The 24,559-nt window shown below is 47.7% G+C and overlaps 1 protein-coding gene and 1 long non-coding RNA gene across 5 annotated transcripts in view; one reads left to right on the forward strand and one right to left on the reverse strand.

Moving 5' to 3' along the window:
* Positions 1–2,051, reverse strand: part of LOC138303619 (myb-related transcription factor, partner of profilin-like) — a 36,339-nt gene extending 34,288 nt beyond the window's left edge. For 3 of the 4 annotated variants that reach the window (XR_011205429.1, XM_069242913.1, XM_069242912.1), the window contains exon 1: positions 1,729–1,861. The gene's annotated coding sequence lies outside the window, so the exon portion shown is untranslated. Of the gene's footprint in view, positions 1–1,728; positions 1,862–1,956 lie in introns of those variants that run through there. The other variant, XR_011205428.1, reaches the window with a different exon arrangement.
* Positions 2,052–4,059: 2,008 nt separating this feature from the next.
* LOC138303622 (uncharacterized) lies at positions 4,060–24,174 on the forward strand. The gene is made up of 4 exons (XR_011205430.1): positions 4,060–4,766; positions 14,854–14,964; positions 22,824–22,927; positions 23,350–24,174. It is a non-coding gene; the product is annotated as an uncharacterized lncRNA (long non-coding RNA).
* The last annotated feature ends 385 nt before the right edge of the window (positions 24,175–24,559 follow it).

Below are 24,559 nucleotides of genomic sequence, written 5' to 3' on the forward strand. Positions count from 1 at the left end.
CTTGTCAAAGTGGGTGGACAACACCAAACCCCTTCCCTAATGATGTAAGCTGTGAGATCACATGTGACAAAACACTAGTCTATATCCTGGACTATGTGATGGCATCCAGCTGTTTAAATCTTACTGGCTTTAACAAATGTGTTTCACAATAAATAAGCTATACCGTCTGGCTTTGTCATAACCTTTCATAACAAGCAGATCTGATGTCATGGGACATAACGTTTCCCAGTGAACCCATCAGGCCTATGGTTCTTCACCATAACGAGCCTCCTGTTTCGAGTTTAAGCTTTTTCAGATGATCGATCCCTTTGTAAGTTTGACAGTTGTTAGTGACCTTTCTCTGGGCACATACCACTGCTGCCTCCGATAACTGGACAAGCAAAGGAAATATTCACCGCTGCCTGGGGGGGTGGGGGGCACTTTTTCTGTGGAAGCCACAACTTCACTTAGGAGATAACATGTACCCCTGTCCACCAGCCAGTGGGCGGAGTCAAAGCCCCTCTGTCATACTCATGAGAGCTCTTTCTATGCTGATCACACATTACCCTGACGAGCTGCCGAGCCAGGCCCAAGAGGTCACAGAGAATTATAGAAGTTCGGGTCGGACAAGTAGGCCGTGCTTATGTTTTAAGCCACACCCTTGCTTCTCCCGAGCAGTGCTGACAGCGGGCGTCCCTTGGACGATGAGTGAGTCATGGGGGAGGTGCCTCAGGCTGCACTGAGGACGGGGGAAAGGCAGGTAAACAGAAGAGGCAGTCAGTGCAGTCACCCCACTGCGGACTGGTGCAGGAGGCTCGTGGGCCCGAGGTAGAAGCGATGGAGCAGCGCTCCGAGGAGACCCTCTGTCTGTCCCCAGCCCCCGGGCACGGGACAGCAGGAGGGGGTACCACTGAAGAACCATCCTTGGACCCTCACACCCCGTCAGGTGCACTACTGAGGCCCGGGGCAGTGCCCCCGAGGAGAGGGTCACAGTGGAGCGCCGCACACCCCCCCCCCCCCCCCCTCCGAGGACCCCACAACTGCTGAACATACACGGCTCCTGCTCGGGATCTGGAGAGCAGGTGAAAGTGGGGCGCGGCTGGAGCGTAGGATGGGCACGGGCCGGGCTGAGCATCGTCAGTCCTCGGCTCCTGGGCACTGCTCAGAGGCTGCCGGGGCACTAACATCACGCTTCAGGGGTACCCACTGTGCTAACAAACGCCGGAAGATGGGCAGTGGCGTGTTGTACCCCAAGTGCCGCTGACGGGCGCCCACTCCAAGGATGCCAGCTCGGCCCATGTTCAGGACATGTCATTACTGCAGTGTGCATCGTCATGAATGGAGAACCTCGTGCTCCCAGATAGTAAAGGCCCAGCTATGCTTCCGAAACTAAGAACAGATACTTCAATCATCCAGGACAACCACATTATTTACGTGGATGGTCTCAGTATGTGATACCAAAGTCTAGGAAAACGTTTCTCCAAAATAGCTAAGAAATATCTGGATTTTTAAAATACAAGCAGTTATTCACAAGATCAATTAAAATGTTGTTATTTCCTGTAACATGCACCAAGCTGTATCAACATTCATGGGTCCAGCAACGTTCTACTGAAATTAATTTATTTTCGTCACACTTACGGAGACTATTTAAAACTAGCATTTTCTTTTCAGTGTACATAGACCTTTAGGAGCTATACGTGAGCTATTTTAAAGTAAAAATGACAGAGCGGGCATCCCTGCTCCTCTTACCACAGGTTACGGGGGGCTTTCGCCACCCCTCGTTCGCCCGTGTCCTGCAGCAGAAGAAATGTCACTCGGTCTTCGAGGCGCTGTTGGGCTCCCACTAAGGACTGCGGCCGCAAAAAGACCCAAAAGGAGAAGACCCGCCATATTCTCTCCCCCTCCCCCCCCCCCCCCCCCCCTTGGGCCGCCCCTCTCCTGTGTCCCTTCAGCACACATCATCCCCCCCTCTTGTACCGTTTGTCTTGTCTTCCGTGTTCTCTCCCTCCTGCTCGTTTACTCCCTCGTGCCCCAGGTCTTTCTCTGACCCTCGAACCCTGCTTTCATCGGCTTAAACCAGCCCCCACCCCATCTGTCCCGCGGTCCCTCTTTCCACTATTTTTTAACCCCCGCCCACCGCCTTCCCTTCTTTACCCCCTCCCTATACTCTCCTTTCTCCCTCCTACACCCTGCGCTCCTTTTTTACCCCAATCACTTCCCCACTTTACTCCCTCCCTATACCCTACTTTCTGCTTCGGACAGTGCTTAATTTGTAAATAAGAAGGTGCCGGTGCCCAAAGACCTCCCCTTGAAACAAGTGGCTGCTGTATTTAAATGTGCGAGCATAGAATACTGACGCAGCGTCATCCTGAAGCCATCTCAGGCCTCTTCAATCCATTTAGAGCCATTCCCCACCCCTTCAGCTCACTTTTGCAGCTTTCAACCTTTGTGACTCTTTTTCGTTATTCTCTTCCTCCGTCTTCCCCATGTGTCTTTTGCTCGCAGCAAATGCTTGAGGCAGAAGAATAAGCCCCGGTCCTAAAAAAATAAGTGCTGGTGCTCAGCACCGGAAACAACAAGCACAAATTAAGCACTGGTTTCGGACATCCGCTCTTTCCTTTTTTCACCCCCACCCACCGCATTCTCTACTTTACTCCCTCATTATATACCCTCCCTCAGCCATCCCGCTCTTTACTTTTTTCACCCTCCCCCACCGCCTTCCCGACTTTACTCCCCCCATACTCTTCTTTCTCCTTCTGATATCCGCTCTTTCCTTTTTTCACACCATCCACCGTGTTCTCTACATTACTCCCTCCCTAAACTCTCCTTTCTCCCTCCTACACCCTGCTCTCCTTTTTACCCCACTCACCGCGTTCCCTACTTTAGTCCCTCCCTAAAACCTCCCTTCTCCCTCTGGCCTCCCTCTCTTTCCTTTTTACACCCCCCGAGCAGTCCCCTCCTCTCTCACGCAGCTCTGCACTGTCCCCCCCCCTCGTATATTTCGCTCCTCGAGATACCCCGGTTACCCCCTTGATGGGTCTGTGAGCGGTTCGGTTCCTCCACGTGAACAGAACATCCGTCCCGGGTCCGATCGGAGCTTCCGGGTTTACACCACAGAGTGTGAATCACTTGTTAATGTTTCCCCAGTCCGGGTCATACCATTTCTGTGCGGGGCTCGTGCCACTGTTTTGCCAGGTATCCCCAAAACCCAGCGCCAACACAACCTGCGCTTCAGCAAATATTGCAAATGGTTCGGGGTGGTGGAGGCGTGAACTGGTCGGGAGGGGCTGCAGGGTCTGTCTCTGTGACTTTCCTCCTGAGTTTGGTCTCTGCCGACGTCGGTGTTTCCGGACTACTCCAGACTCGTTTCTCTTTGTAGCTGCGCCCGTAGCTCACAGATCTCACTTCCATGATGGGTCCAACAAGGGGTGGAGGTGGGGGCGGCTGTCAACACCGCCCTCTGAAATGCAGAAATAGTAAGATTTGTTGCATATTTACAAGAAAGTGGCGCACCATCGATGATGCACCACCTTTGTGGCGCCCACCCCCCAGGACACCATGGGGGTCATTACGACGCAGGGGTAATGTGGCGTCTGTACTGCCAACAGGCTGGCGGTACGGAGACCCGTGTTATGACCGCGGCGGTAGCGTCATTGTCGCACCGCCGGGGCCGGCGGTTTCCCGCCGTTTTAGCCCCAGCGATGATAATCCGTCCAGGGCAGCGCTGTAAGCAGCGCTGCCCTGGGGATTATGACTCCCCTACCGCCAGCCTGTTTCTGGCGGTTTTCACCGCCAGGAAGAGGCTGGCGGTAAGGGGAGTCCTGGGGCCCCTGGGGGCCCCTGCACTGCCCATGCCACTGGCATGGGCAGTGCAGGGCAGGGCAGGGGCCCCCTAACAGGGCCCCGTGCAGCTTTTCACTGTCTGCATAGCAGACAGTGAAAAGCGCGACGGGTGCTACTGCACCCGTCGCACGGCCGCAACACCGCCGGCTCCATTAGGAGCCGGCTCCTATGTTGCGGCCTCATCCCCGCTGGGCTGGCGGGCGTAAACTAGGTTTGCGCCCGCCAGCCCAGCGGGGATGTTGTAATGGGGCCCGCGGGAGTGCGGCCGATACCGCCGCCCGCCAAGCTTGTAATGACGCCCCATGTGTGCGCTGTATTTACAATAGGGCGCACGTTAAGACAACGGCGTCAAAAATGTTCACCCTATTGTGGCGCTTTACAGGTTTAGCACCAAATATTATCCAAATGAATCCTCCAAAGTGAAGGGCGGCCCCTTGAAAACAATGAGATTATCATTTTAACGCCTGCCTTAGGCAGCCAATATTTTGCTAGAAATGGCGCATTGACAGCTTGTAAATGTCACTGCGCCATTTTAACGGGCCTCCTAACGGGTGAACACCCCACTTACATAACGCAGACATAATGCGGCACAAGCGGTTACAAAGTGGCGCAATGCTTGCACTGAGCCACTTTGTAAATAAGGCGCAAGGAAAATACCTCCTTAACCCCACACGCTAAGGTGGCGCCAGGGGTTTGTGAATATGCCCCTTCATATCGAGGTCAAGTCAGGAAATCCATAGAGTGTAGCGGCAATCTGATCATGCTTAGAAACCGACTTAGCGCCTGATTTAGGTCTTGGTGGTACCGCGCAGCCTCATCGTTGGCGGACCTGAGAAAACCGCCATATTTAGATGTTACAGCTCTGCAGGTGGTGGACTGGCGGCGGCTTCCTGACGGAGTGAGATGGCGGCAGGATGCACAAAGACAGTGGCTATGGAATAGAGGTAAGTGACACACACAATACCTTATCCATATGTGTCCCCCTACGCTTCACACAACACACTACATACACACCATCATCCATTACAATTCCAACACAATACAACCTGTATGTGCCGAAAACACACATTGACATACATCCATGAAACAACATACACACACCATTGACACTGCACCCACACTCGACAACCACAACTACCACAACAAACAATACTACATACTCATCTACACACGCAAGCACAACTACACACATCACAAACACATCCACTACAGAACAACACTCACCTGAATGTGTCACACGGTAACATAACTTACGCAACATCAGTCTAACATGCAAGTGACACACATACAAATACAACCACATCACCCACTCCAGGTCTCTCCACCTCAAACAGCCAATCCGTGCACACACACACACCTACACGCACTGACTCACATACACAACAGATAGCACAAACCTATCCGTACAGGTACCCTTGCAATACACACACATGGACACCGTTGTCCAGTGTGAGTGTACCATCATTGTGGTGCCAGCATTCATTTTGCAATGAATGATGACAGCACAATGACAGTTGTGTATGTGTGCAATGTCTGTGGTGCCAATGTGTCCACAGCCGTGTGTGACGGATTTGTCTCCTGACAAATGTATGTAGCAGTAATGGTAAAAAAAAATACTGTGACATGGATATGCCTGTAGTGGTCCTGAGCTCCATGCAGAGCACTCCCAGGGTACACAGGCAATACGGCGGCCCTACTTACGAGTATGGCAATGGGGGGGGGGCCTGTTTTCTCTTCTTTCCCATGCTAGCCTTCCTCCTGATGTTCCTCCTGCTTCTTCCAGTTCTCCTCTAGGGTCTGGATCCGTCCTGATCCTTCTGGTTCTCCTCAGAATCATGGCCTTTCTCTATCCACTGATCATTTTTCTACTAGTCCTGATCTTCTGGTCCTGACCCCCCCCAGCCCTTCTCATGATCTTCCTTCCTTGTCCTTGAGCAGACACGGCTCCTCGTCCTCCTGGTCTGTCTGCTGGTGCTTCTTCTGCTTTCTCTCCTAGCAGCGGCATCTGCCACAAATCTTAAAGGGGGGGGGGGGGGGCGGTGGAGATGGAATGGAGACAGAGGTGGGAAAACAATAAAAAAATGTACCTTACCGCCACCTCAGTCTCCTGCCACCTTGTGCTCCTCTTCCCTCCATGTGGTGTCCCAGCATTCACTGGGACACCAGCACAGGTTACCCAGCAATCATGGTGCTGCTTTCATGCTAAACATAGCATGTAAGCAGCATCAGGATTGGTCTGAGCCCAGTGACTGCCGCTCAGACACAGCCCGGAGCCTGTGCAGGTTCTCCAGCACAGCTACTCAACACAGCCGGGCTGGAGAAACCTAAGTGCGCATGTGTATTTGGCCGGCCTCAGGCAGACAGCCAAACAGATGCGCACCTCGGTGCACTCTCTCCTCATCCGCACCTCCCGTGGCCCAGCCCTGCCCCTCACTGTACCGACCCAGCAGATGAAAAATGAAGCAATAGTGGGACTATCTTTTCACTTTTCATCTCCTGGCTCTAGGCCAGGGGGGTGACGCTCCTTCACCAGAGCAAAGGAGCTGCCCCTGTCTCCTGGTCTTGATGCTCCTGGTCCTCTTGGCCTTCTTGGTCTCCCTTCTTCCATCTCTGCTCTTTCTCCGGGTCCTCCTACATCCGGTCCTTCTGTGCCTGGTCTTGAAGTGCTAACTCCTCACCTTTCTAGCCCAAGTTCTACGGATCCTCCTGGCCCTACAGTTGTTTGTTTTTATACATTTTAGAGATGTATACATTGTGGTATCTAATGCAAACAGAGGCTAATTAAATATTCAGAGTTTTTAGTATGAATATTACATATCTGAAGCACTACCTATAATACCACATCACCTACAACACACAGATTGTCATTGCAAACAGGAATGCATGAAAGGGAAAAGGGCAGAGAGGGATACATTTTACAAGGGGGTATTGCAGATTAGGGTGGTAAGTAGCAGGCTAAAGCCATTTCTATGTACTCAGAGTTTAGGAGCAAAATACTATTGGTTTATTTGCCAAGAATCAGGAAAGTGTTGTTAAAGGAGATGGCTTACGCTGTAACGCAGAAATCAAGACACCAAGAACGCTATGAGCAACAACAGGTGTCTATGAGGCCATAGAAGAGGCCAAGAATTGGTCCAACATTCACTCAAAACTGGGCATCTGGTCTTGTAATGTACTGAGAATTCTTTCAGGTCACATGATGCATGGAAGGCTGGATACCCTCTCATCCAGGGGCGGGGCAGCAGTAAATCTCCAGGTGGATGGAAGATGTAACTGCTTAACATTGCATTCTCCACCAATAGCAACCAGTATGAGTGGAGAAAAGGGCCTTGCAGGGATAATCTGTCACAAATCACTCATGGAGCCAGTACAGGGCCCAGTACCACTCATGTACCATCTTGAAGTATGTAAATGCAAACCTAGTCTGTTGTAGGGACTGTAGCGCCAAGAATGCAGGTAAGTCTACTTTATTTACAGCAGCGCCTGCCCTGTGCAGACAGGAGCTGCCTTCTGTGGGATCCCATGCTCCGAACACCCCCATCTTGGAAAGCGATGATTTCCAACCCGTACCCAGCACAATGAAGGCTTACACAACACTACACACTATTCTACCCTTAAACAAAACATTGTTACCAAAGGAAAAACCTTCACAGCACAACAAGTAAGAGGGAAGGGATCAGGGCGACAGATGGAAACACAAAGAAAAGATTACATTTAAGTTGCACGGAAATCTTTGTATGATAGAAACTCTTTTAACTTGGCAGGAAGAGACACAACTTGACCCATTGTGGTGGTGGGATTAGGTTTAGAGTCTGAGGTTTCCCCACACTCATGCCCTGACCTCATCCCTGGGTGGACGCCTCAGTTCTCTGTAGCAATCAGAGGAACCACTGATGCCCACAGCAGTATGAGGACCCTCTCCTGACCTTTCCTCACGCTCTTCAGATAGGCTGAACGCATCATTACAACGACACCCCCTGGAACCGACCCACCTCTTGCCCCCACTCAGCACCCAGGAAAGGCAGTCACCGCCCCCCCAAACGTACACTGCTCCTCGAGGCAATCTCGGGGTGGCCTGACTGCCCCCTGCTGGGTCAGAGGTACGGTCCAGGAGGAGTACAGACATCTCTCTTTACCAGCCGGTACTTCCGGTGTTTCCACAGAGGCCTCACTTGTCTGTTTCCCAGACCTTGCAAGCTCGTTTTTGTGTCATTCCCAGTGCTTCAAATGGGCCGGTACTGTCCAGTACTGAGTACCGGTACATCTCAAGAAAAACGTAATACTTTTAATTGGAGAGTACCGGCACTTCTGAGAAAGTGCTTAATTTTTCCATTTCAAGCATTGGCCATTCCGGTATGCTGGGCACAGACTTCTGGCACGTATCTCCAAAGCCAGTGTCACTACAAACATTGTAAAGTAATGCCAGGGCCGCCCCCGTCCCCTGGAGAGCGCACGAGCCCCGAGTGAGTAATCCGCAGGAGGCAAGGAGTGAAGTGTAGATCGGAGCTTTCACTGACACAAGTACGAGGAGTTCACGTCGAGCTCGCGGCGGACACCTGACGGCCTTGAGTGCACGTGGTCATCCAGTCCTTACCCTCTCCAATGTGCAGAGGTCGGAGGTCGCAGGTACCAGGTATGGAGAAATACTGACTGCTGTGTTTATAGTCCGGGAAAGAGAGGACACGTGTGATATGAAGATGGCGAAATTCAGAAAGATATGGGGAGATGGAGGTGGGGGGCAGAATACGAGACTGAAGAAGAAAGTACTGAGAAGAGGAGTGAGTACTCCAGTGAAGGAACAACTCCGAAGTCTACCATCGCTCTCCCAGGCTCAGTAACTCAGTAATATTAAATTCCTTTTCTGATATTTTCAGAATTTAAACCTCTTGAGTTGTAATTATTCACAACAAATACTCCTCACTCGTGTATCCTCAACAGCGAAGAAGGAGTAATCTTTGGCTGGTCATAGGCGCATGTTTACTCCTGTGTAATCTAACAAAACCTTCAGAGATGCATCGAAATATGGGCCAGGAAGCATTCTGTGCTCACACTTTAAACCACGCCCCTAATTACATGGGCCACGCCCCTTAAACTTGTTTCACTTTGTGGTTCTAGAGTGCTTAGTACATACCGAGTTCTGCTCTTTGGCCGTGCCTTCCCCATGACCCCCCATTGGTAGTGGGGTGAGTTCCTGGCGGGTGAGATTACCGGTGTACTGTGCGTGTTACTTATCTCTGTTCTAAACTTGTGTAGTGTTGTCGAAGCGATATAAAGCGAGTGACAGCAGCAGTAAATCACGAGAAAGAGGAGCGGGGTCGCCTCAGTGCTTCAAGGCAGAGTAGAGGTGCCGAATGCTGCAGCGGTGACCAGATCTGTAGCGGTGAGGACGCTTCCTTCAGATGCGCCTGTGCTCCTCGACACATCCAGTGGAAGCACAGGGTGAGGGGGGGGGGGGGGGGGGGGGCAGGAACAGGTGTGTGCTGACCCCACCCCCTCCCAGCGCCACTTTGATCAGATCAGTCCTCGCTGGGACCGGGGTTACCTATTCACAGGCCACGCCCCAGCCCTTTAAAGACGCCCCTTTGTTACAGAAAGTTCTTAAACCTCGTTCAGCAAACTCTGCCAGGGCAGTGTCCTGGTGGGGAGAGGAGTGGAGACGACGAGCTCTGCCAGGGCACTGTCCTGGGGGGGACAGGGGACGGAAGACGAGCTCTGCCAGGGCAGTATCCTGGTGGGGACTGGGGCAGAGATGAGCTCTGCCAGGGCAGTGTCCTGGTGCAGACAGGGGGTGGAGACAACCAGCTCTGCCAGGGCAGTGTCCTGGTGGGGACAGGGGACAGAGACGAGCTCTGCCAGGGCAGTGTCCTGTTGGGGACAGGGGACAGAGACGAGCTCTGCCAGGGCAGTGTCCTGGTAGGGGGAGGGAGTGCAGACATCGAAGGGGCCGACGCTGCACCTAACACTGAGCCCTAGTTCGTCGGTGGATGCACCACCGTGCGCGAGAAGTTTGAGGGCAGTGTCCGGAGGGGTGAAGCAGCCCCCGGGGTGACCCTCTGTCTGTCCGGAGCCGAAGGGTCTGGGCCAGTGTTGGAAGCAGTGGCATCTGTGCCATCGGAGGAGACACGGCCCCTGGCAGGTGCGCTACTTCGGCATGGCGAAGTGCCAAGAACAGCAGCAGTGTCATCTGAGGAGACTTAGCAGGTGTGCCACTAGGGCGCAGGTACCAGAAGGCACACTGGCAGTGCCATCCCAGGAGATACAATACTCAGGCCAGAGCACCAGGATACACACTGCAGTGCCATCCGTGGAGATGCGCTACTGGGGCCCAAGTACCAGGAGACCCACTGGCAGTGCCATCCGAGGAGACTTAGCAGGTGCGCTACTAGGGCGCAGGTACCAGAAGACACACTGGCACTGCCATCTGAGGAGATGCGTTACCTGGGCCAGAGTACCAGGAGACAAACTGCAGTGCCATCTGAGGAGATGCGCTACTAGGGCCCGAGTACCAGGAGACACACTGGCACTGCCATCTGAGGTGATGCGCTACTAGGGCCCGAGTACCAGGATACACACTGCAGTGCCATCCGGGGAGATGCGATACTAGGGCCCGAATACCAGAAGACACGGGTAAGATGCTAGGCGCAAGCATCCGAAGACAGTGGGTAAGGATTCAGTTCTGACCAATTAAGGGGGCGGCGCCTGGAGAGGGGTTTCAAAGGCCAGACCTGGAGCCGGCGAGGAACAGATCCTAGCGCCACGGTGGACTCACGAGGAGAATGTACCTGCGCGCTAGCGAGAGAAGTTTGTCTGAAGTATTGGAGCAGCCCTCAGAGGTGACCCCCTGCATGTCTGCAGCCGCAGGGCCCGGGGCAGTGTTGGAAGCAGTGGCATCAGTGCCCTGGGAGGAGACCCGGCCCCTGGCAGGAGCGGTACTAGGGCCTGGGGCCGTGCCAAGGACAGTGGCAGTGCCCTCCAAGGAGACTCAGCCCCTGGCAGGAGCGGTACTAGGGTCCAGGGGAGTGCCAAGGATGGTGGCAGTACCCTCGGAGGAGTCCCGACCCCTGGCAGGAGCGGTACAAGGGCCCAGGGCAGTGCCAAGGTCGGCATCAGTGCCCTCCGAGGAGACCCGGCGCCTCTTCGCAGCCATTGAAGAGCACCAGACACCCACAGACGAGCCCGGAGCCGCCCCCGACACTGCCGCTCGGGGTTGGAGGACAGGTGAGTTTGGGGTCCAAGGGGACCCTCACCCTATCCCCTCTGGGGTGTGGTGGGGGCACGGGCAGTGCCCAACCCGGCAGGCACATTACTAGGCATGAGCATCAGAAGACAACATCCTTCCGAGCAGGTCCTGCAGGTGCGCTACTAAGGTGCAGGTACTAGAAGACATAGCCCCAGTGCCCTCCGAGGAGACCCTGCAGGGGCGCTACTAAGGCGTGGGTACAAGGAAGACACAGCCCCAGTGCCATCCGAGGAGACTCACCACATGCGCTACTAGGGCCCGGGCACGAGAACACACAACCCCAGTGCCATCCGAGGAGACACTGCAGGTGCGGTACTAGGGCGGGGGTACCAGGAGACACAGCCCCAGTGCCCTCCGAGCAGACCCTGCAGGTGCCCTACTAGGGCACAGAAAACAGAAGAAACAGCCTCAGTGCCATCCGAGGAGACCCTGCAGGTGCGCTACTAGGGCCCGAGTACCAGGAGACACACTGGCAGTGCCATCCGAGCAGACCCTGCAGGTGCGCTACTAGGGCGCGGGTACCAGAAGACACAGCCCCAGTGCCATCCGAGGAGATCCTGCAGGTGCCCTACTAGGGCGCGGGTACCAGGAGACACACTGGCAGTGCCATCCGAGGAGACCCTGCAGATGCGCTACTAGGGCGCGGGTACCAGAAGACACAGCCCCAGTGCCATCCGAGGAGACCCTGCAGAATAGATGAGGAGACTTAGCAGGTGCGCTACTAGGGCGCAGGTACCAGAAGACACACTGGCACTGCCATCTGAGGAGATGCGTTACCTGGGCCAGAGTACCAGGAGACAAACTGCAGTGCCATCTGAGGAGATGCGCTACTAGGGCCCGAGTACCAGGAGACACACTGGCACTGCCATCTGAGGTGATGCGCTACTAGGGCGCGAGAACCAGGATACACACTGCTGTGCCATCCGGGGAGATGCGATACTAGGGCCCGAATACCAGAAGACACGGGTAAGATGCTAGGCGCAAGCATCCGAAGACAGTGGGTAAGGATTCAGTTCTGACCAATTAAGGGGGCGGCGCCTGGAGAGGGGTTTCAAAGGCCAGACCTGGAGCCGGCGAGGAACAGATCCTAGCGCCTCGGTGGACTCACAAGGAGAATGTACCTGCATGCTAGTGAGAGAAGTTTGTCCGAAGCAATGGAGCAGCCCTTAGAATTGATCCCATGCCTGTCTACAGCCGGAGGGCCTGGGGCAGGGTTGGAAGCAGTGCCCTCCGAGGAGACCAGGCCCCTAGCAGGAGCGGTACCTGGGCCCGGGGCAGTGCCAAGGTCGGTGGCGGTGACCTCTGAGGAGACTCGGCCCCTGGCAGGAGCGGTAATAGGGTCCGGGCAGTGCCAAGGTCGGTTGCAGTGCCCTACGAGGAGACGCAGCCCCTGGCAGGAGTGCTACTAAGTTCCGGGGCTGTGCCAAGGTCGGTGGCAGTGCCTTTCAGGGAGACTCAGCCCCTGGCAGGAGTGGTACCACAGTCCAGGGCCGTGTCATGGTCGGTGGCAGTGCCCTCAGAGGAGACCCGGCCCCTGGCAGGAGCGGTACCAGGGCAGTGCCAAGGTTGGCATCAGTGCCTTCCGAGGAGACCCGCGGTCTCTTCGCAGCCATTGAGGAGCACCAGCAACCCACAGACGAGCCACAGGTGAGTTTTGGGTGTGCTCCAAGGGGATCTTAACCCTTTCCCCTCTGGGGTGGGGTGGTGGTGTCGGGGACACGGCCAGTGCCCTACCCGGTAAGTACATTATTAGGCACGAGTACCAGAAGACGACATTCTTCTGAGGAGAGTCCGCACTTTTAACCTGGCATTAGCGGCACTTCTCTCCAAGACACCTGCCTGGGGGGTCGTATTGGGGTCGTATTTCCCGATTCCTTGGCGGAGGCTCTAAGAGCATCAACTACACGTGCCTCCCCTTACAACTTTCCGAGGCTTTGTAGAATAATGTCAAATGTGAATGTAAAGGATGTTTTTGGGTAAAGGTTTCTTTTCCTATGGAATAAATATGTTTAAAGCCTTTATGTTGAATAAAAAATCAGATCATTAAATTGGACTTGCCCTCGTAGTTGCTTGGGTAAAGCTCACTATGTGATAATTTAAGTGAGGAGGAGGTAGTCCTAAATATCACATATCAGTACTTGCATTACTCAGACTCTTACTCCCACTTTCATTTATTACTTCTCCCCCTCCCACCCTGTTACTCATGCCACACCCTGCAGTATGTGGCTCGGTACAAATAGAATATGTTGGGGGGGCTTTTATGTGAAACAGTTTCTGTGGCTTGGTGCACCTCAGGCAGGACCACCCCACTATGTAGCGCATTACACCGAGGGTAGGAGTCCAAGTAATGCAATTACTGGTAAGTAAGTGAAGTATTAATCTACAGAAAGAGGGTCATTGGTCCCCTGCTCCCTCTGCGCCTGGAGAGGAGGCAGGACTGCCTCACTATGTAACGCATTACAGCGAGGGTAGGAGTCCAAGTAATGCAATTACTGGTAAGTAACTGAAGCATTAATCTACAGAAAGAGGGTCACTGGGTCCCCTGCTCCCTCTGCGCCTGGAGAGGAGGCAGGACGGCCTCACTATGTAACGCATTACAGCGAGGGTAGGAGTCCAAGTAATGCAATTACTGGTGAGTAACTGAAGCAGTAATCTACAGGAAGAGGGTCACTGGGTCCCCTGCTCACTCTGCGCCTGGAGAGGAGGCATGACTACCTCACTGTGTAACGCATTACAGCGAGGGTAGGAGTCCAAGTAATGCAATTACTGGTAAGTAACTGAAGCATTAATCTACAGAAAGAGGGTCAGTAGGTCCCCTGGTCACTCTGCGCCTGGAGAGGGGGCAGGACCACCTCACTGTGTAACGCATTACAGCGAGGGTAGGAGTCCAAGTAATGCAATTACTGGTATCTGAAGCAGTAATCTACAGAAAGAGGGTCACTGGGTCCCCGGCTCCCTCTGCGCCTGGAGAGGAGGTAGGACTACCTCACTGAGTAACGCATTACAAAGAGGGTAGGAGTCCAAGTAATGCAATTACTGGTAAGTAACTGAAGCAGTAATCTACAGAAAGAGGGTCATAGGTCCCCTGCTCCCTCTGCGCCTGGAGAGGAGGCAGGACTACCTCACTGTGTAACGCATTACAGCGAGGGTAGGAGTCCAAGTAATGCAATTACTGGTAAGTAACTGAAGCAGTAATCTACAGTAAGAGGGTCATAGGTCCCCTGCTCCCCTTGCGCCTAGAGAGGAGACAGGGCTGCTTCACTATGTAATGCATTACAGCGAGGGTAGGAGTCCAAGTAATGCAATTACTGGTAAGTAACTGCAGCATTAATCTACAGAAAGAGGGTCATAGGTCCCCTGCTACCTCTGTGCCTGGAGAGGAGGCCGCTCATGCGTGTGCGAGGAGCCTGGGAGGTATGTGAGTACATGTGTGTGGGGTGTACGGTTCTCATTGGTGCCACGAAAAAGTACTGAAGGCATTATGAAACCTCGTGACTTAGCTTAAACACAAATGAAGGATAAAAAATGTAAAAGATAGAAATAAAATCCATTGGTAACATCTGTAACCACTGGCTCCGGCACTGAAGCGCACTTGTTTGTTGACGCAGGCGCACATATGTGTGTGTGTTTTTTTAATTGCATGATGTTGGTGATGCACCTAAAGCAGTGACTAGGCCAACCCTAAAAAAAAACAAAAAAAACATGAGAGCAGCATCACCCCAAAAAGTTATGGAATCACCATAAACATAACCTCATTAATCTTTTTTTTTTTCTCTTAAATTTTATTTCAGTTGTCAGATTTCTTCTCCAGTTGCTAAAAAGTTTCAAAGATCGTTGGTGGCTTTTTACCACTGCTCTGGTGATTTTTGTCATCCTAGTCATCACCGTTGTGGTCCCTTTGAGTAAGTTGCTACCAATTTCTGAAATTAAATCTTTGAAGCCTGCATGTTCCAAAGACCTGAGGCCCAGAAGCAGTGCTTTAGCACTGAAAGGAATAGTGTGTGATTCTCACAGAGGTGGAGGGTGCTGCGGGGAATGCATTTTAAGCCATAGTGTGCGTCTGACCTGAAATCAGTGCTTAATTTGTGCTTGTTGTTTCCGGTGCAGAGCACCATCACTTTTTTTTGAGGGCCGGCACTTATTTTTCTGCCTGAAGCATTTACTGTGAGAAAAAGACATGTATGGGAAAGACGAAAGCGAAAAACGAAAACGCATCACAATGTGAGAAGCAGAAAGCTGCAACAGTGTGTTAAAGGGGCACTGAGTGGCTTTAAATGGATTAAAGAGGCCCGAGATGGCTTCAGGATTATGCTGCCTCAGTATTTAGTGCTTGCACATTTAATTGCAGCAGTTGCATGTTTAAGAGGAGGGCTTTGGGCACAGGCACGTTTTTATTGACAAATTAAGCACTGCCTGAAATACATGAAAATCAATGCATGAAAATCTAGAGAATGAATAGAGCTCCACAGTGGAGCATGATCAGTTCATCCCCCCTGGACTGAACTTTAGATTCTAGTGCAGTGGTTCCCAACCTGTGGTCCGGGGACCCTTGGGGGTCAACGAACCCTTTTGGAGGGTCCGTGACTGCTCAGAAAATGTAATAACATTAATAGATTAGGTCCCCAGCTTCATTGGGTGGGGGGGCTCCCCGTATTTCAATAATGATTCAGTGGGGGTCCCCGGGTTCCAGTACTGATAAAGTGGGGGTCCACAGAAGTCAAAAGGTTGGGAACCACTGTTCTAGTGCATGTAATTCTGCTTTTAATTGTTTTCAAAATACTCTGTATCACTTTCAACTCAAAGCACAAGACAAATGTCTTCCATTCTCATTGCCACAGCAAGGTCATTCTAAGCCTTGGCACCCTGGACCACTCTTACCAGGTTACAGACATGGACAAGTAGAACATGCTTTACATAGTCGTGAGTACTAATCCAATGTCCACCAAATTAATAGGTTATCTATCCATGATTGCTAATAGTCTGGGCCACTAGAATTGTGCAATTGTGTGGCTGTGGCATTTTTTGTATAGTTATAGATTTGCTGCATTTGGCTGCATAATTTGCAGGTTTTAATAAAAACAATCTGTTTCTAGCTCAAACAGTTCAGAAGTTACTAAAAAAACAGGTGCACATGTTGCCGTGCAGTGGAAGACCCTTTGCAAACTCTGCCTGATCACTTTCTGCTGCTTATAAATATATTTGGTAGTAAAACTGGTACTAATGAGGTGCAGTCAATGCCCAGACAATGGTAACAAGTGTAAAAAGGACAAAACAGTGAAACAATATTATCATAAATTGTGCCCCATTACTTCGCATAATTTGCCTTTTCTTGCTGCATAAGTTACTCAACCCTGACACATAATTTGGCTTTCCCCTACCCCATAATTCCAGTGCCCTATAATAGTCAAAGTTCAATCAAATATCGAAGCCACTAATCCATCACATAGAGCTGTTTAGACTATGGAGACATCGGACACATTTAAAAGGCTACCTTGATGTTACATTGACTCTTAAATCATAGGTCTTTGTAGTGTAAAGGTTGAAGTTTGTTCTCGTGACCATGCCACCCTCGACCTGCAGTGGACCACTCACGGAGAGGACGGGCTGCAACTGATCAGCTATAGTGCCTTCCACAAGCGCTCCATGTGAGAACCATGAGCACAACCAAATGTATACAACTAGCGCATGCAGTGCGTGTAACAAAAGATTCATAACCTCCTGAGCCTAACCCCATAGCACCACAGACTTGTAGGGTTTGAATTTACTCAGTTCAACGTCAGTTGTAATGTAACATTCACTTGTAGTGTAACAGTTGCCTGTGGAAGTGGTTGCACTTGCCAAGCTTGCACAGGCATTGTAGGATCCACCTCAGGACACGGGCTGCACACAACATCAAGTACCATGGTTGGTGCCCAGCAGGACCAGTCTGCCCTTTGATCCCTGAACCGGGTCTAACAACGTATAGTTTGCACATGCATGAGAAATTGTGGACCTTATCACATCTTGCAGCTTAGGCCTCCTGTTCATCACCAAAACATGGCTCGCCCCCCACAAACTCTGCTTTTCAGTAGCCTAATTCCCATAGGCTTTGTCCTCACATATAGACATACTCTGCAGAGATGGAGGTGACATGGCCATCATTCAAAGGGAATAGATGGCCCTGTACATCTACTTTTATTACTTTCATCTTTCAAGCTCCATCCTTGACCAATAGACCAAACCAAAAGAAAACAATCTGCCCATCTTCTCCCGATCATGTAATAACTCCCCTTCCCTAAACACTGCAGTTATCTTTCCAAGATTAGAACATTGGAATGCTGGGGGCTCCATTGAAAACAATGGAGTGCTGCGGGCTTTTACTGGCCGGTAAAAGCCCGCAGCGCCAACATTCCAATGTTCGCTTTGTTCACAGCAACAACTGTGAACAAAGCCTCACGGAGCCCGAGGGGAATTTAATCCCCTCGGGCTCTGTGAACATTTTTATTTTAATAGAACATTCTGCCCTGTGTGGCAGAATGTTCTAATAGTCTTAGAACCCGCCGTAGCGGGCTCTACCGGCTATTAAAGTCCCTCTCCCTTGTTAAATGCCCTCGCCTTCGGCTCGGGCATTTAACGCGGGGAGCGGGCCTTTAATAGCCGGTAGAGCCCGCTACGGCGGGTTCTAAGGCTATATTAGAACATTGGAATGTTGGGAGCTGCATTGCAGACAATGGATTGCTCTGGGCTTCTAATGGCTGGTAAAAGCCTGGACCATCAACATTCCATTGTTCTTTGTTCACAGCAACAGCTGTGAACGAAATCCTCACGGAGCCTGAGGGGATCTTAATCCCTTCGGGCTCCGTGAGGGCTTTGTTTTATTTATTAGAACATTCTGCCCTTTAGCGGCAGAATGTTCTAATAGCCTTATAGCCCTTCGTAGCTGGCCTATACCGGCAATTAAAGTCCTGTGTAGTAAATTAATGATACCAAGAACAACGATGTCCTTGAGCAAGTAACCTTTATTGGAGCACTCACACACGCTCCTAACGAACAAAACGCTTCTGATCGTAAGCCGACAGAAAACGTTCCATTCACAAGATTCTAAAATCTAAATTCACTTTTACACATCTCCTTCTTTTCAAACAAACAAGATGAAATAAACAAGTGAATAAAACCAAAAAAAAAAAAAAAAAAAACGCAATAAACTTTGTAATATACGTTCCTACATTAGATAAGACCTCGTAATATAATTTTTTTTAAAAACCCTAAACAAATGTTGTCTAATACATTATGTAATCATTGTATTTGTTTGGTAATTTTTTATGTCTGCTGGCCCTGACACCAAACTCATTCATATTAACATTTGAAGAACTATATTCTTCACGATGACCCAACAAAGTATTGTCGGTATAACCTGTTCTACTGTTTGAATAAGCCTTGACTGATTCACACCCAAAATCAGGATCAGATAGATTACTTAATTTGTGACAGCCTTCAAAGTTTACACGTGCTAATCTGGAACAATGCCACTATGAACCATTACTCAACATAGCTGAAGACCTCCCAACCCTAATAACTTTCCAAGGTTTTGAATACTTTGATTCTCCCTTTCTGACATGTGTGGGAAGCTTGATCTTAACCCAATCATCAACATTTAAACTTAGACTCCTTTGTCCATTTTCCTTGCAATTATTTTTGTTCTTAAACTCAACATTCACCTTGGCCTCATTGTATATTCTATTCATATCATAAATCTGTACATTGTTTTACATCCAAGATGGATTTAGACCTAGTCTTGGTTTCCTTCCTTTCAACATCAAAAACGGTGAAAATTTAGTTAAAGAATGAGGTGTACAGTGATAAGACCAAATCATTTGTGCAACATGTTCCTTAACATTAATCTTAGCATTTAAAGCCAGTTGTACTGCCTCTACTAAAGTTCTATTGAATCTTTCAACTAAACCGTTCATATTGGGTGCATATAAAGCAGTTGGTTTATGTTTAACTCCTAAATTAGACAAGAAATCTTGTAATTTAGAAGAAGTAAACTGTGTACCATTGTCAGTAGTGATACTATCAGAATAACCTTCTTTTCCGAAACAATTGTTTAGAAACTCAATTATCTCATCAGTACTGGGTCGCTCAATCCATTTATACTCAACCCATTTGGAGAAATAATCAATAATAACCAATATATACACTTTTTCCAAAGTAATACCTTCATAAGGACCAAGTAAATCCATAGCTAAATCCTTCCATGGTTGTGCTGGAAACGGTAATACATTAACCTCAGTTTTCTGTGTCTTCAAAACTTTATCAGAATCCTGACACAACAAACAATTCTTAATGAAAACAACTACCTCTGAATCCATGTACGGCCACCAAAACTGATCTCTCAATTTTTTAATAGTTCCAGATTGTCCCAAATGTCCAATATGAGCTATAGAAATCAACTTTCTTCTTATTTCTGTAGGAGGTACGAAACATTCACCCTTAAGTAACAAATCATTTTCTGTGGACAATTCATTTCTAACTTTCCAGAAAACTTGTAAATCCTTTGTTAAAGATTTCTCTCGTGGCCAACCTTTTATGATAAAACCCTTCACAATTCGAAGAACTTCATCTTTGTCATATGCTGAAACCCATTCTTTTTCTGAAATGACTTCAGAAATCGACAATACTGCATCTTTCACACTTGCAACAACACATTCTTCAATCCCTTCAGAATCTATAGACATTTCCTTACTGGCAGATAATCTCGATAAACAATCCGCTCTGGTATTCCTTGTACCTGGCAAATAAGACACTGTAAAATTGTATTCATACAATTTTGCTAAAATACGTATGAGTCTTGAAGACGCTCTACCCATGCCATTTTTAGATAATAAAGAAATCAGTGGTTTATGATCAGTTCTCAATTTGAAATGTTTCCCCCATATATACATTTTAAAGTGTTCAACAGACCACGCACAGGCAAGTGCCTCACGTTCAATAGTTGAATACCTACACTCAGCTTCAGACAATGCCCTAGAACCAAAAGCAATGGTTTGTTCAACATTCCCTTTGACTTGAGTTAATACTGCTCCTAATCCTGTTGAACTTGCATCCACAGTAATAACATTTACTGCATCACCAGAATATGGAGAAAGTGGTTTCGAATTTACAATAGACTTCTTTAACTTGTTGAAAGCATCAGCCTGATCATTAGACCACCTAAATGTTTCATTTTTCTTAAGTAATATACGTAAAGGCATAGCTAAATCGCAATTTTTTTTGACAAATTTAGCATAGTACTCACATAGGCCTAAAAAGGAATGAACCTGGTCTTTGTTTCTGGGCTCCTCAATGTTTTGTATCACCTGTAGAGATTTTTTAATAGGTGTGATACCTTTTCCTGAAATAGAATGACCTAAATAGTCTATTTCATTAGTTAACAATGTACACTTGTCGAAATGAATCGTCATACCCCTATCACTTAGGATTGACATCACCTTGTCCAACTTCGTATAGTGTTCCTCTTTTGTAGCTGTGTAGATCAAAATATCATCCTGAAAAGCAATGACATTCCCAACGTCCTTAAATAAACAATGCATCAATTTTTGAAAAACAGAAGCAGCTGATGCCAAACCAAAAGGCATGCGTTTATATTGAAAAGCACCATCTGGAGTAATAAAAGTGGTAATGCAACGAGATTCAGGAGTTAACTCTACTTGGTGGTATGCTGCCTTCAGATCAATCTTTGAAAAAACTTTAGAACCCTCTAACTTTGTGAAAAGCTCTTGAATGCGTGGAAGTGTAAAACAATCCACCAAAATTTGCTTGTTCACAGATCTTAAATCAGCACACAAACGCAAATCTCCAGATTTTTTCCGCACCAGAACAATTGGGGACACCCATTCTGCAGCATCAACAGGCTCAATAATATCCTCCTTACACATTCTGACTAACATCTCAGATAACTCCTTACTGACCGAAAGTGGAACATGCCTTAATTTGTGTTTGATAGGAACAGCATTTTTTTTAAGTTGAATGTGATGTGAAAATCCTGTCACCTTACCTAACTCTTTGCTAAACAAATTTTTAAATTTGTCTAATAACAACTCCAACTTATCTGTACTTGTGTTCAAAACTTGGACAGACTGTATATTATCAGACAGATACACTGGATTCTTGGCATTTGGATTGAGCACCATTCCCAGTTTCTTTTGATGACGCCAACCAATAACATGTAACCCATCAATGGCAACATATACTTTTCCAATAATTGACCTGTTTAAAAATTTGATATCCGCTATGAAGAACCCAAGCATATCAATCTCTTTGCCCCCAAAACCATATACTTTGACATCATTTAGTTCTAACTTTTTATCATCCCAGTTTTCATTAAACAACTGATCTGATAAGATAGTATATGGTGATCCAGAATCTGCCAAAACTTTCACATTCAATCCATCAATGAGGATTTCACAATCAGGTGGAATATAGGGTTCTTTGTCAATTTCAGTGCAGTTAATACCCTTCCTGGTCTTTTCTGTATCAGACTTATTTGTGCATGAAACCTTTTCCTTAAGACTGAGAACGAAATGATCTTCCATCTCGTTATCAAACTTTGATTCCTCCAGCGTAGATATTCTTCTGTTGGCTACCGATCTGAAAACATTGCCAAAATGACCAATCTTCTTGCACTTGAAACATTCTTTGCCTTTGGCTGGGCAAAACTTGAATTGAGATGCATGTGTTTTGGAACCACACTTATCACAAAATGTCTTACTGACATTGTATCCTGAAATTTGTTTGTTAATACTGACTTGTTTTCCTTTAGAAAATGTTCCTTTGTTACTAGCCTCATATTTCTCTGTATCATTTAAAGCTACAGCTGCAATTTCTTTGTTAATGTCATCCACATTAATGGCTTTGAAAGATGTTATTGTACATTCAACACTCTTAGCCGTGTCAATTGCTTCTCTCAAAGTGGGATTGCGTTGTCTAAGCAATTGTTCCTGAATCTTTTTATTCGAACAGAAAATAATTAACTGATCTCTAATATAAATATCCGCTGTTTCTCCAAATTCACAGTCTGCAGCCAAAATTCGTAAAGCAGAAATATATGAGTCAACTGACTCATTAAGTTGTTGATGACGTGTGAATAACTTTTACCTTTCCATAACAATGTGTGGTTCCTCTGAAAACCTTTTTTTAAACCTATCTACAGCTTCTGAAAAACAGTCATAATCTCTGGCGTCTGTGCCAGATGGTGGTAGAACTGGAGGTAAATGCTCAAAGATGTCTTCAGCTTCCAAGCCAATTAAGTTGAGTAGTAACGCTTTTTTTCTGTGTGATTCAAATGAATCTCCATTAATTGCCAACATGTAGTTTTTAAAATGTCTGAACCATTTTTCCCATTTTATAGTAGCATCATTAGCAGAGTTTAAAAATGGCGGAGGAGGATTACCACAAATGTTATTCATTATGACTGAATAGTCAAGGATAGAAAATAAAAATGAGAGTTTTTTTTCTTGTTTTATTTTTTTTAAACTGCAATAATGTGCCTTTAAATTCACTTTGATATTGCAAAAAAAGACCAAAAAAAAAAACCTCTTAACCTAAGATGGCCGCCGGATAATGACGTTGTTCTCTTACTAATCTTTCATACGAACAACACTGTCTCTAAGATGGCTGCCAAACAACTGCCAATTCAGAGAAATAGTATGCAGTTCAGTCAAACAAAAATTTTCTGCCTCACCACTTCCAGTTCCTGAAAGTTTTGAATCTATCCTCCTAGAAATCCAACATCACCGGAATGCAGGAACACTCCTAAACACTCCTAAACCGTCTCCGTCTGCCATCTACAAAGTGCTGAAGATGGTGAAAATCGTCGAGTCTGTGGTGAGTGCTCCTGGTGTATAAATCATCGCCAAAATGTAGTAAATTAATGATACCAAGAACAACGATGTCCTTGAGCAAGTAACCTTTATTGGAGCACTCACACACGCTCCTAACGAACAAAACGCTTCTGATCGTAAGCCGACAGAAAACGTTCCATTCACAAGATTCTAAAATCTAAATTCACTATTACATCCCGCTCCCTTGTGTTGAAGCAGATATGCTAATTAGAAAATTATTAATGATGTTTACGTGCTTGAATAATGAAACGTTTGTAGAGAAATTAATCGCAGAGAAAATAATGTGCACGTTTGAAAATGTGCCCTCTGGGCATGACAGCCATGTATACGAAATTGTACTAATATAACTGAAATTGTAGGACATGATGAAAAGATGTATAACCTATGATTTACTTTAATTTATAGTGCTAACTTAGCTGAAACAAGGCGTAGTCTTCCTAGGCCTCGCACTCTGAGAACAGAAATAATAACCGCGTTTGCAAGAGGCTGCTATGACCCTGAACTGCCCGATGTTAAAGTTGCTTAGCTAGAATTTTCTGCAATGTACCAGTGGACAGGAGATGAAGACAATTTGATACAATTATGTGTAGAGTAGGCTAAATGTACTTTCCCAGGACTTAAACAATGGAGGCACTGACTGAAGAGGAACATGCAACAATTTAGATAGCTGAAGAGCCGGATGATGAGGACATCGTATAGTGGACCTATCCGCATCTTGTGAAAGGACTGACATTAAAATTGGTAGATTTAGTAAACAAATACTATAAGCTAAAGTCATATCTGCTGACTGACTGACCAATTAGGAATTAGGGGGATGGACTGGGGACCCTAATAAAAAGTCATGACAAGGGGCTAAAACTAGAGATGCGGAGATGCGAGGGGTGAATTGATGACGTCAGAAGACGCTGTCCAAGGTTCTGTCGTTGGGCTCATACTCTGTGAGCTTGATGCATGGCTGACTAATTGATGACCTGAAGATGAAGTCTGACTCGGTTGCTGATCCATCCTGTGGATAGGTAGCTATGAAAATGTGACTGACAATTTGTATCTTTTCTTCTAGGTACCAACTGTGCTGATTATAAAATTCTCACTTAGATATTTTTCTAAATTAATGTTTTACTCTAAATTGTTTTGCATGAAGCCCCACATGCTGATGCTAACCTTGGTTAGGTAGGCTGAGAGGGGTGATGTTGACAGTGACAAATGACTGACGAGCTATTTGCTGAACTCTGCTATCAATGCTGGTATTCCTTTTGTAGGTGCATTTACATATATGTTTTCTTCAAGTCATGTGATGATGTTTTTTTCCCATTAACAAATTAATAATTGAGTTGATTGAATAAAGATTAATCTAACAGATGATTTAGAATTGTAATCAATAGGGAAATAAAAATTGTTAACTCTTAACGAGTTGTGGTTATTCATGAGAAGATGTTTATTACTGGTAGCTTATGCTGATTATTCTTGTCCTCGATAGTCACTACATGACTAGGATACTCCACACGATCCAAGAGGTTCATCGACCTATAGGCATCCCCTTGTAGGTTTACTTACTAAGGACCAAGCGCTTACAGTTTTTGGTAGCAGCTTGATGGTTAGTTATGTGGTGATTATT

This window comes from Pleurodeles waltl, chromosome 7 (assembly GCF_031143425.1).
Source record: "Pleurodeles waltl isolate 20211129_DDA chromosome 7, aPleWal1.hap1.20221129, whole genome shotgun sequence".
NCBI lineage: Eukaryota > Metazoa > Chordata > Amphibia > Caudata > Salamandridae > Pleurodeles > Pleurodeles waltl.